The following is a 9,074-nucleotide window of genomic DNA, read 5'->3' as shown; positions in this document are numbered from 1 at the left end:
GCCTGATCGAGAACCGACAGATGGATAGTCGTGCCGTGACAGGGTGCGTTGAACATTTCCACTGAGAGGATGGGAGGTAGCCACTGACAACGGTGAAAGCCTTGCTTAAGCTTGCCATAGAAAGGAGTAAGAAGGATTGGATGAAGACAGTAGGAAAGCAGAGAGACGGAAGGGAAGGCATCTTCATGCGCTTATCTGAAATTCCCACCAATGAATTACATAAGTATCTCTATCTTTATCTTTATGTTTTATTCGTATATCACCATATCCGTTTGAGTTTGCCTGACTAAGATTTACAAGATGACCATAGCTTGCTTCATACCAACAATCTCCATGGGATCGACCCTTACTCGCGTAAGGTTTATTACTTGGACGACCCAGTGCACTTGTTGGTTAGTTGTGCGAAGTTGTGTTTATGCCATGGTATTGAACACCACGTTTTTGGGGTTCATTACCGGGGATTATGAGAGTTGTGAAAAGTATTGTTCACAATTTCGCGCACCAAAAGCCAAGGCTGAAAAGAGTTGAAACTTGATTTCAAAGTGAAATGAATAGAGAAAATGATTTATGGCTTAAATGCCGATTTCATGAATTTGATGATTTTAAATGTGGAAGTGCTGTTTTGTTGTGAGCCAGAATGGCTGTGTATGATTATGAATATTGGCTGATTTTGGATTGAACCGTGAGCCAGAATGGCTGTGTATGCTATGAATATTGGCTGGTTCTGGACTGAACCGTGAGCCGGATGGCTGAGATGGATGTTGATCCACGGATGAGAATGAATGCACGTATATGCTGAATTATTGATAATTGTGATTTGCACTTCCACTATCTGAGATACGAGTTTCCCTGGGTAGTAGCAGTGGCTAGCCACCACGTGCTCCAGGTTGAGACTTGATACTCTGTTGACCCTATGTCGTAAGTGTGGCCGGGCACTGTGAAAGTCCCGGATGAGCTCGCCCCCGAAATATTCACCAGTGAGGGTGATGGATATGGATCATGATTATGATCAAGTTTATATTTTGTATAACTCGAGTTGGGGAGACACGATTGAGGGACAGTCCAATGGTTAGCTACCAGGACTTGTCGGGTTGGCTCTATAACCGACAGATGATATCATCAGCCACTAGGGACAGGCATGCATCATATGCATCTATGTGACATTGTTTGGGTATGCATATTGTACTTGGTTTGCCTATGTGATTAACTGCTAATTGTTCTACTTGCAATAACTGTTTGTTTGTGTTTGCATCTTCCTACTTGTGTTTGCATCTGGAACCCTGTTGGATTATAGTGGATTGGTTGTGGTTGGATTGTTTGAGCCTAGGGCCGTGGTTGAATGAGATGGACCGGTGGTTGATTTCGGTTTTGTGGTTCTGGTTTGGAATAAGATATGAAAGGTTATTTTGGTTCAGTATAGATAAACCTTTTTGAAAGCTTCATGTATCCTATTACAGTAATTCCCAAAAACCCTCTACTGAGAACCCTTTCGAGGATGATGTTCTCACCCCCTACATTTTTCCCCTTTCAGGATTTGGGCGCAGAAGTTATGAAGAGTTTAATTATTTGTTATTGAGATGCTCTGTATTGCTTTAGATTATTATTTTTGTACCCTCGCCTTTATCTTGATATATTCTGTGAGAGGGATAGGAATTGTACTGGATAATGTTTGTAATATTATTTCTATATATATGTATGTATATATATATGGATGTACTCTTTATGAGTTTCTGTAAGTTGTATGGTATGTATGGACGTACGTTGTATGGCGAAAGTATTTTTGGGAATGGTATTGCGGTTTAAAGTTTTTAAACAGGCTCATATTTTAGTATTAAATAGTATAAGTGTCGTCGTAATGTCCGAGCTATCAGAGTTGCGCAGCCGGAAGCATGAGCTTTGGTAGTTAGGGTGTTACACAATAGATGTTATCATAACTCTATCTTATATATATAAAGAAAAAAAAGGTATATTAATTATTAAAAAAGATTGTATGCTGACTGCTCCAGTGAAACCAAATTAAGGTCTTAATCTGTTTTTAGATAGAGACAAGATCAATATGATACTGAGTAGTATTGTTATGAAGGGATGGGCAATAAGGACATTGTACAAATATGAAGAGGGAAATGCAATGGCAACACTCATGTTGGAATATGTCACACCCCACAGGAAACATATGATTAGTAAAACCATGTTAGAGTTTTCTTAGTAAAAAGAAGAGAGGCACTGGGTACATGGGAATAGGCCTAAAACAGTATCTGCAACCCTCTTTCTCACCAAAAGTTACTACTTACTAAAATAAAGAACACAAGATACATGAGACAAAGCACTAACTTAGTAAGTGCAAACTCTCTATTCACCAAAAGTTACTACTTACTACTACTTGATAATTATATTTCTTCTTTTAGCTATGCTGCAACTTGGACAAATAACAAATATTATGTAAGATTCAAAGAAAGAAACATTAATAAATTCAAATCCACTAGTTTTCTCACTTGTATATCTTTAGCTTCCTTGGCTTTCTCACTGGTGTGCTCAATGAGGTTTGGATGTCTAGGAGTAGATGATAGTATATGTAGCAGATCTATTCAGCAAAAAGAGAGGAAATAAGTTGAACCTATCAATGAACTAGTAGCAAATTCAAACAACAATGGTAGATTTTGATTTTCAACTTTTCACCAGTTAATACATAGTTTAAAAGATGAAAAGTAACATTTAAGAAGTCAAGCAAGTAAACATACGCTTGCCTAAGCTCTGGATTTTTCCGCAGCATACTCTTGATAAGCCCTCGACTTGAAGAAGAAATATACATTGTCATTGTAAGTGAAATTCTATATCATCATTTAATTTTAATGAAAGGTAATATCCAATAAATTGAATGCTGCAGACATGCTTTATACAAATTAGAGAACTTCAATTCTAATCCAAAATAGCTTGAAGTCTGATTGTAGGATATCAGCAAAAGAGAATCAAAAGCATCATAGTTAAATAGAACACAAGTAAAAGAATGCAAAAGCATAATAGTTAAATTGAGTTGATTAAATTCAAGTTCAGCTAACAAAATTGTAATGAAACAAAATTATCTTTTTTTAGCTCTCAGTGGCATAATTGCAAATATCTGGCAGAGTAAAAGAATTGCAAGCAATTTTGGTTCTTGAAAAATAATGAAAAACAGCAAACACATGACTAGGTTATGTGCTCCAAAACTCAATCACCAATTCACCATCTAACCTTCATTTTCTCCCCTTAAATTTCAAACACCACAAACTCAAAAGCACTCACTCACTGTGAAAAATAACTTTTCAACTTGTGACCTTATGCAATCTTAACAACGATGTTAACTACCTAAGATCAGTGTCATCATCAAATCATCAGAAATTTGAAACATGTGCCTTGAAAAACCTTTCGGACAGAACCTGCAGCAGGTGCCATATAAGGTGGAAAATGATAGGCCTCTTATTATACACATAACCCAGACACAAAGATTACAAGGTGGAAAAAGAATGTAAAAATCACATTCATTCATGATATATTTGCATAGAGGCATTGTGCACTGGTTCTTCATATACATGTATTTAACCAATTATGAAACTAATTCAACTATTAATCATTTGGAAAGCTATAACAAGGAAGATCTAGTCTAGCTTCCTGATGAGCGGATAATTTGTATACTTTTTGGCATTGTTTTTAGTATGTTTTTAGTATGATCTACTTAGTTTTTAGTATATCTGAAAAGAAGGGTTGGAGTGAAATTAACAAGGGTATTTTGGTCTTTTCACTTTATTATACACATTCCATTCCCATTGGAATTAAAGATAACCAGGGGGGAGATGGGAATGAATTAGGTTGGATTTTGATTCCAAGGAATAAAACATACCCAGGAATAATTTTTTAAATCTTGAACCAAATATGGGAATAAGATATTCCCATGTTAAAATTCCTGGGAGTATACTTGTATTCCCTCCAACCACACACACCCTTAAAGAATTTAGGATTTCTTCTTCTCAATTTCCAGGTTTAATGTTCCTTTTATTTATTTTTTAATTTAATTTATGAACTTTTCCATGTTAGATTTGATTTCTTTTATTAATGCAAATTGATGTATTTCAGATTTATGATTTTTACTTAACTTTTTATATTCTTGGCTTTAATTGATGAATTGATAAATTGGAGACCCTTGAGTTGGAAGACTCAAGAGTTAATTGGTGATTGGCTCTCTGGCCACTAACACTAATCCTTCCCAAGGGAGAGGATTAGGACTTGTGACTAGAAGTTGGCTCCTAACTTAATTTTCCTTTATTTAGTAAAGGATAACCAAGTAGAACAACAACCAATTACCATTACACTTGAAAAATCCAACAAGGATAGAACTTCCAATTAATTATTCTACCAGTCAAGGTTTTTTTATTTAGATATATATAAATCTCTTTTAATTTATATTGCTTTAATTTATAATTATATATGTGCCCATTACGCAAACTCCAAATTTCCCAGAAAACTCATAACCAATAATAAATCATACTTCCCTGCAATTCCTTGAGAAGACGGCCCGAGGTTTAAATACTTCGGTTATAAATTTTATTGGGTTTTGTTACTTGTGACAACCAAACTTTTGTACGAAAGGATTCTCTGTTAGTTTAGAAACTATACTTACAACGCGATTATATTTGTGAATTTCTTTACCGATAGAAATTCGCTCGTCAATCATCATCACCAACTTCATCAAGTATCGGATCAACTGTTCCATCTTCACCTGCACTTGTATCATGCTCATTATTTTGAGCTTTAACTCTACCATCTTCTACCATAGGCATAGAGGGAGTAATATCCAAGTCAGAAAAATCATCACTAGGCTGAACCATTGGCTTCTCTGCATGATCAACATCCTTCAATGTTTGGTCTTCAACAAAGACAACATTTCTACTTCGAATCACCTTCTTGCTAACAGGATCATAAAACCTGTGACCAAACTCATCCATGCCATAGCCAATAAAATACACTGCCTAGTCTTTATATCAAGTTTAGATCTCTCATCTTTAGAAATATGAACAAAAGCTTTACATCCAAAGACTCTTAAATGATCATAAGAAACATCTTTACCTAACCATACCTTCTCTGGTACTTCAAATTACAAGGGAACACATGGTGTCTGGTTCAAGACATGAACAACAGTGCTCAAAGCTTCACCCCAAAAGGATTTTGCCAATCCAGATTGTGACAATAAGCACCTAACTCTTTCAATCAATGTTCTGTTCATCCTTTCAGCCAAGCCATTCAACTGAGGAGTCATCGGATGTCTTATACCATGCTATTTACAATAAGCATCAAATAGACCTGAGTACTCACCACCATTGTCAGTACGAATACATTTCAACTTCTTCCCAGTTTCTCTTTCAACAGAAGCTTGAAATTGTTTGAACACATTCAAAACTTGATCTTTGGTCTTCAAAGTGTAAACCCATAATTTTCTAGAATGATCATCAATAAAGGTTACAAAATAGATAGACCCTCCAAGTGTTCTTGTCTTCATCGGCCCACATACATCAGAATGCACCAAGTCAAGTATCTCCGACTTCCTTGAAGGTGGATAGCTGTTGAAAGAAACCCTGTTTTGTTTCCCAGCAAAGCAATGGTTGCACTTTTGCAAAGCAACCTTACAACCAGATAAAAGATTCCTCTAACATATTCATGCCCTTCTCACTCATATGACATAATCTCTTATGCCATAAATCAGTTTCATCAACAAACTTAGCAGCATTAACAACATCTTTCACAATCTTTTCTTGAGTTAAATAAAGAGTAGAGTGTCGAGTACCTCTAGCAACAACCATGGACCCTTGGTGAGCTTCCAGTTATCACGAGAAAATGAGCTATCCAAGTCTTCATCACACAACTTACCAACAGAAAGTAAGTTCAACCTAATATCTGGAACATGCTTCACCCGCTTCAAAGTCAACTTGGTACCGTCGGAGGTTTATAAGCAAACATGTTCAACACCAGCACATTTTGTAACACTTTGATGAGCCATTTTCACATCACCAAAATCACCAGGAGTATAAGATGTAAACATATTCCTCCTAGATGTAACATGAATAGAAGCACCACTATCAATCACCCAACTAGTGCTATTATCAACAAGGTTAACAGATTCAAACTCCTCAACAACAAGAAAATCATCATGAGTTACATTAACCTTGTCTTCCTTGCTACCATCATCTTTATTTGTGCTCTTGTCTTTACTTGCCTTGGCTTTCTCCTTTTTTAGCTGCCAACAAAATTTCTTCACATGTCCCTTTTGATCACAATGATGACACTCAATATTCTTATACTTTCCTCGAGACTTGCTTCTGCTTTGATCTCTACTTTTAGGACCTCGACTTTTGTTTCTCTACCTAGACTCAGAAACAAGAAAATCTGAATGTGTAGTTGATGTACCTTGTGACTTTCTTCTCATCTCTTCATTCAAAACACTGCTATTGACAAGATCCATAGAGATTACACCATCAGGAGCAGAATTGGACAATGACATTTTGAGAATTTCCCACGAGTCTGGTAAGGAGCCAAGAAGTAACAATCCTTGAACCTCTTCATCAAACTTGATACCCACGAAAGATAACTGATTCATAATTCCTTGAAAATTATTCAAGTGATATGTCATTGATGCCCCATCTGTATACTTCAAAGCCAACAATTGCTTGATCAAAAACATCTTATTATTCCCAGTTTTCCGAGCATACAACTGTTCAAGCTTAATCCAAAGGGTCCGAGCATGTGTCTCTCCAATAATATGGTTCAACACATTATCGTCAACCCACTGCCTAATATATCCACAGACTTGTCTATGCAACAAAGTCTAATCATCATCAGATTTATCATTAGACTTCTCTGTACCAAAAATTGGTTGATGAAATTTTTTGATATAAAACAAATCTTCCATCTTTGACTTCCACAAATCATAATTAGGACCATTAAGAGTGATCATCCTACTAGTATTAGTATTAGCTTCCATTGTTCACAGAATCACAAGCCCAGAAAAAATACCAACAAGCTCTGATGCCAGTATGAAAGAGCCTAGCAGCGGAAACGACACAAATGTCCAACACAAGAACAATATGGAAGCACTCACAACACAATATGGTAGCAACTATAACAAGCAAATATAGCAAGTAAAGCAATAATAAGAACACACCGAGATTTTAACGTGGAAAACCCCCTCAATGTGAGAGGTAAAAATCACGGGTCGTCCAGACCAATGAAATAGCTCCACTATAATCAAATGAGGTACAAGAGAGTCTCAAATAAAGCACAAAAAACGTGCATATAACCAGCCAAAGTTTCAAAGCACCAAAGCTCACAAATAAGAAGCAAGAAGATGAAATATACCCAAAAAATATAGTTGCTGTCGAAGCCAATTTCTCCTTCTGCAGACCTCCAATTAAAATCTTCACCGTTCAGAATGAATAACAAGATGTGAAGAATCTACAATTCAAATTTCACGTCAATTCAACGGTGAAAAAATGAGAAACTGCCGTTCCAAAATTGCTGTTCTGTGTAAAAATGGAAAACCTAATTTCTCTCTTGCGAAACCAATTTCTCCTACTGCAAACTTCCAATTAACATCTTCACCGATCATAATGAAGAACAAGACAATAGGAACACGCAGTTTAAATTTCAAGCCGATCCAACGCTGAACAATTGTGAAACTGTCATTTGAAATTTACTGCTTTGGGCAAAAACGAAAATTCTATTTTCCCCTTCTTTTTCTCTTTTGGTGGCTACTCTCTTTCTCTCGAAAGACCTCAAAAACTGAATTAGGGTTGTGACACTAGAGTGTAAGAATACATCTCAAAATGTTGAACTTGAATCTTACAAAAAAAAGAAAAAACTTAATAGAATGTTCGAATCTATACAATAACAAATAATTACTTCTTATATTGAACCAAAAATTCAACTCATTATACACATTATAAATTTATTCCGTTGGCTCCATAACGAAATTCATTTCTTTATTATAAAATCACTTCTACCGAATGAACCAGAAGGAGCAAGACATTTATAGCCATTTATTAGCTGCTTGTTGGATTTTGGATGAGGATAGCCGTAAAAGGCCCCTCAAAAATTGATACCCTAATGTGTTAGAAATTAATATTTTATATGATGACTTATTGTGCAAGACACGAGGGGATAGCCTAATAATATTTTATATGATGACTTATTGTGCAAGACACGAGGGGATAATCTATAAGGCTATCGTTGGCTGAGAGAAAAGAAATAGAAAAAAAAATAAAAATAAAAATTAAATAAATTTTTATTTTTTTAGATATATTTAAATAAAAAATTATAAAAAAATAATTTTAGTTTTATAATATAAAATATATTAAAAAAATAAAAGAATAATATTATGGTTTAGCAATAGCAAGCTTTTTCCATCATCTTCTCAGCAACAGACAGAGAGTTCTAAGCAGAATACCTCTGACTTAGCAACCATGGTCTCTGATCTAATCAAAACCACTCAAAGTTTCATGACTGAAACTAGGTCCTCCATTAGAAATTTGGAAGGGCAAGTGGGTCAGCTGAGCAAGAAAATTACTCAACTCCCTCCTAGTACTCTCCCAAGCAATACAGAAGAAAATCCAAAAGGAGAGTGCAAAGCCATCAACTTGGCCGAATCCTGGGAGGAAGAAGAGGCAGTGAACGCCACTGAGGAAGACCTCACTGGACGTCCACTGGCCCCCAATGAGTTCCCCAATGAGGAACCTTGGGAATTTGAGGCTCAAACTGAGACCATAGAGATTCCATTGGACTTACTTCTGCCATTCATGAGCTCTGATGAGTATTCTTCCTCTGAAGAGGATGAGTATGTCATTGAAGAGCAAGTTGCCAAATACCTTGGAGCAATCATGAAGCTAAATGACAAGTTATTTGGAAATGAGACTTGGGAGGATGAACCCCCTTTGCTCACCAAAGAACTGGATGACTTGTCTAGGCAAAAACTACCTCAAAAGAGACAGGACCCTGGGAAGTTTTCTATACCTTGTACCATAGGCACCATGACCTTCAAGAAGGCCTTGTGTGAC

General features: G+C 36.1%; 1 long non-coding RNA gene across 1 annotated transcript in view; it reads left to right on the top strand.

Annotated features, from left to right (window-relative positions):
• Nucleotides 1-1,666, top strand: part of LOC107472245 (uncharacterized) — a 14,606-nt gene extending 12,940 nt beyond the window's left edge. The window contains exon 3 of the long non-coding RNA XR_008006143.1: nt 1,532-1,666. This is a non-coding gene — a long non-coding RNA (uncharacterized LOC107472245). The remainder of the gene's footprint in view (nt 1-1,531) is intronic.
• Nucleotides 1,667-9,074: the final 7,408 nt, after the last annotated feature.

The sequence above is a fragment of the Arachis duranensis genome, chromosome 2 (assembly GCF_000817695.3).
Source record: "Arachis duranensis cultivar V14167 chromosome 2, aradu.V14167.gnm2.J7QH, whole genome shotgun sequence".
Lineage (NCBI taxonomy): Eukaryota > Viridiplantae > Streptophyta > Magnoliopsida > Fabales > Fabaceae > Arachis > Arachis duranensis.
This window is presented reverse-complemented; position numbering and strand designations above follow the sequence as displayed.